This window comes from Lactuca virosa, chromosome 5 (genome assembly GCF_052849685.1).
Source record: "Lactuca virosa cultivar CGN04683 chromosome 5, Lactuca_virosa_CGN04683_v6, whole genome shotgun sequence".
Lineage (NCBI taxonomy): Eukaryota > Viridiplantae > Streptophyta > Magnoliopsida > Asterales > Asteraceae > Lactuca > Lactuca virosa.
The window spans coordinates 361739134-361749391 of record NC_136430.1 but is presented as its reverse complement, the minus strand read 5'-3'; the positions used below and the strand labels follow the sequence as shown (position 1 = coordinate 361749391).

The 10258-nt window shown below is 33.8% G+C and overlaps 1 long non-coding RNA gene across 1 annotated transcript; it reads left to right on the top strand.

Annotated features, from left to right (window-relative positions):
- The first annotated feature begins 8934 nt into the window (after positions 1–8934).
- Positions 8935–9867, top strand: LOC145112314 (uncharacterized). The gene is made up of 3 exons (XR_013710503.1): positions 8935–9046; positions 9566–9670; positions 9792–9867. It is a non-coding gene; the product is annotated as an uncharacterized LOC145112314 (long non-coding RNA).
- The last annotated feature ends 391 nt before the right edge of the window (positions 9868–10258 follow it).

The following is a 10258-nucleotide window of genomic DNA, read 5'->3' as shown; positions in this document are numbered from 1 at the left end:
TTGGGTGTGGTTCCATGTGATTTCAGCTTCAAACATAATCATCGCTATGATCACCACTCATGTATTGATCACCTCTCTACGCATTAGGAACCTTCTTCTAAACCCCACAACACCAAATATAGGATTTGGAGCAAAATAATCATGCACGAAACAATCATGTGTACCTTCATGGTTTCAATGAACACGAGTTCTTTTAATACTATAGTTTTAACAATGTTATAAAAATTCATACTAGTTTTCGATTAGTCCCTAGGCGTAGACAACCGATTAGTTTCTAATTAGTTCCTAGGCAGTAAGCAACCGTTAGGCTGTATCTAGGTGCTTATGCATATTTAGGCAATTAGTGAAGTTGTGGGAGTCAGAATTTCTAACGCATCGAAAAAGTTCTCGTTCAATAATTTTTTTTTAGGAATAATCAAAGTTATAGTAGTCAAATTTACCTATTTATAATTATATTATTCATATTTAACTATGTTGTGATTATATTAGTTATATTATTTTAATATTTAATTGTTTTACAATTTAGAGTCCGAAAATAGTCTCCTATTACTGTGATTATATTAGTCATATTTTTTGGAATGTAGGAATTTTATAAAAGCTAGCTATGAACTATCAAAAATAATAAATACAATTAAGGTTGTATTAGATTTTGAAGTATGCAATCTTCGAAGCCATAGAGTTTCCGCGACAAAACCAATTAAACAAATACAAAATTGTTTTACAATTTAAGGTCCCTAAATAGTCTCTAGTCCGTAGTCGACAAATGTAGTACCGTCTAACAATGTTTGAAAAACTGATTTTTAATCATATTCAATATATTATTTTAGAGCAAATTACAAATTTTATCCTTATCGGTTGCATTTTCCTGCAATTTTGGTCCACGTTTTGAAAATTTAGCACAATTCCTCCTCATTGTTTCAAAATGCATATCGGATGGTCTTTTTTCTTAACATCATTAAGTCCAATATGAAAGGATGATTTTTCCCTTATACCTAAAATAATAAAAGCTATAAACCTAAGAACCAAACTATAATTTAGGTCCCTTTTGATAGATTCTGTCCGGGAAAGTATGATAAAGTTTTCTGATTAGTAAAGAAACTATGTTGTTTGATTGTACATCTGATTGACTGTGCTGAAATCTGAATAATAAAAAATGACAATATTACCCTGCTGTTTTATACTGTGATGGATGAAGTTGCTGAATAATTATAAAAACATACAAATTGTGATACAAAATGAAAATTACACAATAATCATTTAAAAATCCAAATAAAATATCGATTAAGTTGTTTTTAGTTTACTGTTTTTCAAGTTGATGTTACATTGGTATTATTTCTAGCAATTTTTGTTTTTTTTTATAACTGAACGTGTGATTCTTGACCCGGTTTATGTCTGATAGTGATGGGATGGGTGAAATTTTTTAAAATATATTAGGATGATGTCAGTGTTGTCCAAAAAAAAAAGTAATCCAATAAAAATGAATTATAAAAATTAACTAAAGAAATTAATAATCCAATAAAGTAATATTTATTAATATATAAATATTATATATTTATAAATAATATTTATTAATATATAATAATCCAATAAAAAAGAATTAATCCACAAAAAGGAAATAAAAAAAGGAATTATTTAAAAGAAATTAATAATCAAATAAAATAATATCAATTAATACATAAATATTATATATTAAAAATAATATTTATTAATATATAATAATCCAATAAAAAAGTAATAATTCAATAAAAAATAAACTAAAAAATTATTTAAAAGAAATTAATAATCCAAGAAAGAAATATGCGGGGTTTGGGAAACAATTATATTTTCAGCCTATTCAGCCAGAAAGATATGGTTTTGGAGCTTTCTGGGAAAGACATATCTTACCGGGAAAGTCCTATTTTTTTGTGCATATCAAACAGTCTTTCCGGTCTATTCAGCCAGAAATATCTGTTTGGACCTGGAAAGATGCCTATTAAACGGGGCCTTACTCTAAAAATTGAAGGATTCTTTCCTTTTCCAGAATACATAGCGTCCCTAAACCCTTCGATTGTCTCACCATCTTCGCCACCAGGAAACATAAATCGACATATCGACCACACATTCTCTGCCGGTTCTCGATAAACCTATTGTTGCATTATTCTCCCTTCACTTCTAGCCTCCATGCTCTTTCTATCGGTTTAGGAAAAATCCTACACCACGACCTCCCCCTTTTTTGGAAAGTACCTCCTATCTCATTCCAACAACTCATCTCTCACCCTTCCTCAATCATTTTTCTGTTGGTACTGCTATTACCTACAAATAACTACTCTGCGAGCCATTGCTTCAAGACCGAATAAGACTAAATTAGGGTTAGCTTGGACTTTTTTTCGAAAATAACAAAAATAATGGGTTCTAGATCTTGATTTAAATTTGATTTTCAAGTTTAGGATTTCAGTTTTGTTTTAGCTTTAGGTTAGGGATTTCAATTTGATGGTGATGGGTTGGGGATTAATATTTAAAAATAAAAAATATATATAATTAATAAATTAGAAAATGACAAAACATGGGTAAAACTATTGTTTAATAAGTGGTTTCGGGAGGGGGTTGAAGGTGCAACTGGACTAAATGTGTTGTATTTTGAAAACTACTAACAAGCTCTAGTAAGTTCTCTTTCACCTAGTTAATTAACCAAAAGAAGCTCTTCAATTAATCCTAATTTTTTACTAACTTATTTAAAAAAGCTCTTAATCAAATCTGAAAAGCAACATTATGAACAATGTAAAATTCCCATCAATATTCAATACTTCTCACAAGCTCGGAAGCGTAAAAATATGAAATTTTAGTTTAAAATAGAGTCACACTACTAGAAAACAGTCCTTTAATGACACGCAAACAATGACACACACTAATCTACGATAGGCATTTTTGTGTGCCGTAAAAATAATGTCAGTTTTCCAAAATTTGAAGGATAGAGGACACGCATTTGTGTATACCCTAAAATTAGTGTCGAAAAAAACACGAAGGGCGCATATCATAAAATGTGTGTCGTGTTAGCATGTTGTTTTATATTTTTTTTATATACGCACGCTCTTTTCTATAGCAACTAACGGGGGGAAATGAAATTCCCAAAAGTTTGAAATGTCGACATGTTCTCCTCTACCTTCTTTCCGTCGTTCTTCTCTCTCTCACACACACTCAAATACCAAAAAAAACTGATATCACCTTTACTCCCAAAACAGCATCCCACCATCACCAAATCGCCAATCTCCCACCATGTCTCCTATCGATGTCTCCACCCACTCTCTGCCCTCGCTCTACTTCTCCCAATCAAATATTCAAAAACCGTCAATCAGAGAACCACAACCGCTTCTCCTTTCACCAACACCAGTCAACAGAAATTAAGGATTCTCATGCCAAGCAATATATATAGGGCCACAAAATTGACTATTTCTGGAACTAAGGTTCCAGTTCTTAGTGAAATCAAAGGGTTTTTGGTTACCATGCCATGAAATTGAAATCAAAGGGGTAGGATCTCGTTTCTTATACACATTGTATAACGATACATTTCACAGACCCTCCATCTGCTTCTTTCGATCGTTGGCTCCTCAAGCGACGAGTCCTCCCTGCTCGCCGTCGTTAGCCATCGCCTCCTTGTGAAGCCACTACCGCCCGAAGACTACCACACTCCACAGCTACACTGGAGACCTTCGACCTCTCAGCTGCACGTTCGTTTTTATTCCATTTTTTCCTAGTTTCATTCATCTTTTTTCCTGCTCTCTTTTGTTTATTAAAAGCCAAAACTACTTCCATAAAATATTTGACTTTCTTACTGGCATTTTTAGGTGATGATAATACTGAGAAAAATGCTTGTACTGCTACAGGTAATAAAATTGAGACACCTGATTCTATCTTTTATTCATTCTATTTACAAATTACTCAATTATTATTTCTTATGCAGAGTGGTAAGCAAATGGTAAAAGTATGGGCATTGACTGCTCTAGCATAAGTTGCTTACTGTTATAAGTAATTCAAGATAATCAAAATAATGAAATATAACTACCATCTTTATCTGTAAACTTCAAATTCCTCATTTGGGTGCTTGATGCTTTTATAGAATGGAATGGAATGATCCATTCTTTTACCTTGTCCATTGCATAATTGTGTGATTCCATTCAATCATTACTAAATGGAACAGGGGTGACAGATCATGGTTTGAAGCCAAGACTAGATAAAGAAGGTTGCTATTCTTGGAGGAAGTTTAATAGGTCAGGATAGCAACATCTTTACTTCTAAGTGTGTATCAAGTTATCATGAAAGAAGTCAATCAAAAGTTCTTGGAGGGTGAACTAGGCAGAGTCAAAGGTATAATAATATATTCAACACTTTGTTATCTAAATATTTAGAAAATATACTTTTTTACAAGTTTTTAACAAATATCTTTTATATGCACGTCAAATTTGTCAAGAAGTGTTAGAAAAGGTAAGTAGACTGTAACGCCCGTAGATCCGGGCTAGTCAATCTAGGAGATAATAGGGGTCGAAAACGACTTTTCGACAAAAAGATTATTTAGAATAAATAATCTTAACCAAGTTGTAGAATATGTCTCAAGGGTTCCGTACATATAAAGAACGCCGAAATCCGAGTTATAACGAAGAAGTTATGACCCGTCGAAGTTTCGCGACGGAACTGGCACGACACCAGGAGACGTAAATCGTAAATTTGTGATATAGGAGTTTTTAGCCTTAGTGATCTAAACAAAAGTTGTAGTATATTTTAAACCAAGAACATCCATAAAAATAACGCCCAAATCTGACTTCGTATGAGGAAGTTATGAATTTTCTAAGATTTGGCATAGCAGTGCACGACCCGAAACTCGAATTTTAGTTCAAGAAGTTTTTGGCTTACGCAACCTAAATAAGAGTTGAATATATCATTAATAGGAACTCAACGGTAAAAAGACAGACGAAAACGGAGTCCGTATGAAGGAGTTACGAATTCTTCGTGGTCATTTAACAGTCTAATCTCATCCTACTGTTATATTTAATATCGGTCAGGAATTAGCCGATGGAGTCTAAATAAAAGTTGTAGATCTTGTTTTTACCTACGCGTGGAAAAAAAGAACGTCGAAAACGGAGCTGGTATGCGAAAGTTACGGGGTTTAGAAGTCGACAGGGTGCTGCTGCAAAAGGGGTGACGTGGCTGAATATGGGCCAAGGCTTTCTCCCCAAGAAAAGCCATCAGGCGATGACACGTGGCACCGACTCGGCGAGTCCATCAGGAATTCAGCCTATAAATAGAGGTGTCGGGTTCCATTCATTCTCACACCTTTCCCAACTTCTATCTCTCTCTAAACTCTCTCTCTAAGCCTCCCTAACCCCCCAAAGCCTAGGGTAACTCCCTAGCATGAGGCGGAAGCCCCGGAGCGCCCGACGGCTCCGAGAAAAGAGCCTTTCGGCTCGGGAACGCTGCTCCAGCGAAGCCTGGTTTTGCGAAAAACCCGCTGTAAGTGAGCTATGCCTACCCTATCTTTAGTATAGCTTATGTTTTAATATAGTAACAATATTAGGACATTAAAATAATTATTTGAACTATTATTATGAGTTATATAAGAGTGTTTCTTAACGCTTATATAATAGTAATAATAGTTAGACTATTAATTAGTCGCAGTTAACGTCAGACTAAACCCTAGTGGTATTGATACTAGGTTTTGTCAAGGGAAAATTGTTTTGAGATAACGAAGTGCTGTCCGAGTACCGAGTCACCACCTTATCACGTGAGTGCATAGTTACTTTCATCTTACACATAGATATGAAGTATTTTATATAAATTACGTGCTATGTGTGCATACTATCTGAATAATTGTTGTCTATGCTGGAAGAACGATTTAATACATGTTTTAAATAATTTAAACTGTATACGTATTTTATATCTACGAATATGTTGGGTAAAACATGGGTAGATGAATGATGAGAGATGAAAGATAATATGAGTGAACATTGGCAGCTATAGACTTAGTGCCTATTGGATAAACGCCGGTATCTATGGACTTAGTACCTGTTAAATAAACGTTGGTAGCTATGGATTTAGTACCTGTTAGATAAACGTTGGTAGCTATGGACTTAGTACCTATTAAATAAACGTTGGTAGCTATGGATTTAGTACCTATTAGCTGAACACTGGTAGCTATGGATTTAGTACCTGATGAACGAACTTTAGCAGCTATGGAATTAGTGCTTTACGAACAAGCATTGGTAGCTATGGACTTAGTGCCTGTCATATAAACCCTGAAAGCAATGGACTTTGGAATGAACGAATGCAAGATAAATGACTCTTAGGGTAGACCTTAAGAGTAAGGAAGATAATGGGGATGGGTAATTGGGTTGATTGTTTGATGTTTAAACATAATAATTATATTATTGTGGGTTGAAAGCCCTATGTACTCACCAGGTTTCCCAACCTGACCCACTCAGTTTATTTGTATCACAGGTGTCTATATGAAGTTACATTGCACTGAGAGATTTAAAAGAGATGCAGATCACTTGTGTAAATGAATGTAAGTTCTGTTTATGCTTATGTTTCTGTATTGACGATGACATCCTAAATGTTTTAAAATGGATTAAAATACATTTCTTCGGAAATGCTTTGATAACGTATTTATCATGTTTTTCTGGGAACAAATTCCGCAACATTTTTATTAAAAGAGTTACTCTGATTTTTATAAAGCATAAACAAAATCGGTCTTTTCTGCCCTTGAAAATGGGGATGTCACAGACTCAAGAAAAGATGAAGAAAATTATCTCTCTCTCAAGGGCGTTCTTGATTATGAAAGCTTTAGGGATGTAGACATGGTGATAGAGGTATTGATGTACTAGAAACATAGACAACAATTCTTTTAACCATTTAGCACTTTTTAATCTTTAAAGGTGATTTGTTTTTGGTGTTGAATAACCAAATAGGGTGTTATTGAGAAAGTCTCTTTGAAGTAAAAAGTATTTTTGGATTTGGAGAAGTATTGCTCTCCACATTGCATACCTACAAGTAACACCTCTATAATTTACTTGAATCTAATTGGTGAAAATACAAATTCTCATGACAGGATAATTGGGTCACACTTTTCAGGCATATGAATTTATTGTTATCCATAAGGTCTGTTTGGTTGGATAGAATGGAATCACAGTCCTTCAAGAACTATCCATTCCGTTACTTCCCCGATTCCATAGGAAAAAATATCAGATGTTGGACTTGTTAGATGTTGTAATAAAGGTCAGAAAAACTCCTTATGTTTGCAATTCCATAGGTTTTGCTGTTAATAGAATGTTCTTTCCATATACCCAAGCTGCCTTTTTGCTTGTAGAACGTGGGGCTGACCTCTAAAGGGTAGATAAGGCAATTACTAAATTCAAAATGCCAATTGGCCCTTTCAGGTTCGTATAAATCCAAAACAAGACACCATCTTTTTTTAATCATTTTATGTTTTGTTGAATTTGTTTCATGTATTTGGATGTAGATTGTCTGATCTTGTTGGATTTAGTGTTGCAGTTGCAACTGGTTCATAATTTGTTTTTAATTTCCCTGAAAGAACATATAAGTCAATGTTGCTTCCACTCATGCCAGAGGATAAAAGAGTTGTTACCCGGAACCGGTTGGAAGCGGTTCTAATATCGGGTACCTAGTTTCCATATATTTATAAAATTTTCTCACTATAAAGAAAACAATTCAAATAGTATACAACATATACTACGTCAAGAATTACAAAATTTTTGTTTGAAGATGTGCTTTAAAAACAAAAGGTGTAAAAAGTACTCTGTATAGTTCAGACAGATAACAACTAGAACACTTAATATTAACTATTAACTACATATTGTCCAAATTGTTGCATGTTTGCGAATTAGTAGAGTGCTTAACCAGAAAGCCACAAGCCACACAAATCAACTCATTATTAGCAACATTATTGACTTTTAAATTTATAGGAAACCTTTAACTCTAGTCTTTCTTATCCTATCGATGTGGAATGATCATCATTTTTAGCTTGCTGAACTTGTAGTCCCACATCACAAAACACGTTGAATTGGAAATAGACACTCTTGTTAGATACATATATGAAGTAATGAAGCTATGACCATATTTTGATGAGAAAATAACTATGTTTTAATGTTTATGCATTACGCACTTTATAAAGTTATATTTGTAAACATAATTAAACTATATATATATATATATATATATATATATATATATATATATATTTATGCATTACGCACTTTATAAAGTTATATTTGTAAATATAATTAAACTATATATATATATATATATATATATATATATATATATATATATATATATATATATATATATATATATATATATATATATATATATAGAGAGAGAGAGAGAGAGAGAGAGAGAGAGAGAGAGAATCATTTGAGAACTCATAGTTTCCCAAAAACCCGAGAACTAAAAGTGGAACGTTGGATCAAAATAAAGGACGATCAAGATGCAATGTGGCATTTTTGTAAATAATCAGAAAACTAAAGAGGTGGGGGCATATCAATTAAATTACACAAGAGTATTACTGGAAACAAATATATTATTAGTTTATTAATCTTATTTACTAAAAGAGAAAACAAAATTTCCCATTGTCGACTGCGATTTTCCCCAAACGATCGTCACCTTCTCCGATTATGGTGTCGGCGATTCCGCCTCCCCCACAGTCGACGTCGGCGAGTTGCCTCTTCAGTACCGCATCTAGGTAATTATCGGTGACCACCGCCTTACACTGCCACCGTAGATCCAGAATCAAAATCCCTTTCGTTGATCCATTGTATCATAAACCTCTCTCCACTGAAGATCCCTGCAGATTGATAGATTGAACAACGCGGTAGCGATATCCTTCTTCCCTCTCGGAGTTCCGTGCCCTAATCTTATTTACTATCGGCTGCTTTCTGTTCCGTCCGATCTAGATGGAGCCACGGTGTTGATTGGAAGTCTCCTGCCTCGCTGTCTTCTCAGATCAGGACTACTGCTTCTCCTGTTCTTGACCGTTTTCACCGTAGTCTCGCTACCATGGGTAATTCCTTTGGTTTTCTTCTTGCTTGTTTCTGGTTCCCGCGCTATTCATTTTGATTTCTTCTGATTTTTATTTCACGTAATTCTGCTGGAGTGTCAACGCTTGCGTGGCTGATACTGATCGGTGGGGTGATGTTTGACCTCAAGTTTAGATTTCAGTTACGCGATTTGAACAAAGGCTAATGAATTATGATTATAATCTAGTAGCGTACAGGTTAAGCAGGATTGTAGTTGTCAAGTCGATAGTGCTTTAGATATACAAGTATCACTATAAGCTACTACCTCTTACCAACCAAATAACATCACTTCTCTTATGAATCGGACTGAGGGAGTGTATGATCATATACTTCTATGGTTATGACAAACAGCCTACATAAGTATCGATCTGAGTAGAAGCACATATGACAACATAAATGAGATGTTTTATGATTTCTAGTGTTTCTTACTTTTTTTTTCTTTCTGAAATTGTGATTGTCTTTGAGTTGTTAGATCTGATTTGTATGTTTAATTGCATCTACAGCCTCTGATCATGCTTTAAGTGGGATTTTGACTGGTCTCCCCAAGCCTGGAGGTGGAGAGTTTGGAAAGTTCTATAGTTTGCCTGCGCTGAATGATCCAAGAGTTGGTAAATCTTTTTGACTCCTCCGCTTCACTTCCCAACTTTTTAGCTGATAATTTTCATTTAAAGAATCTATAAATTAACAGTCACTTGAAACTGATCAAACTTTTGTTCATATGGAGATTAGACAAGTTGCCATATTCAATTAGGATACTTCTTGAATCAGCCATCCGTAATTGTGACAATTTCCAAGTCACCAAGGCATATGTTAAGAAAGCCATTGATTGGGAGAAGACTTCTCCAAATCAAGTTGAGATTCCATTCAAGCCAGCTCGTGTTCTCTTGCAGGTTTCTTTTTTACTACTTTGTGAAATAACCATTATGAAAAAAAGTTATTATTATTAAAGCCATTTTTTTTAGAATTGTAAAATTTCATGAACGCCATTTGAGATTTTTTTTAATATTTATTTATTAATATATTTTTTAATTTACATTTTAATATTAGGGAAAATGATAGAAAAATATTTTTTAGTTTTTCCATAAAGACTAAATATGTCCAATATATAAGGTGTTTTTTTTTAAAATATGTGATTCACTTGTGATTTACATGTGAATGTGATTCACATGTAAATCAAATATAAATCCATATGAATT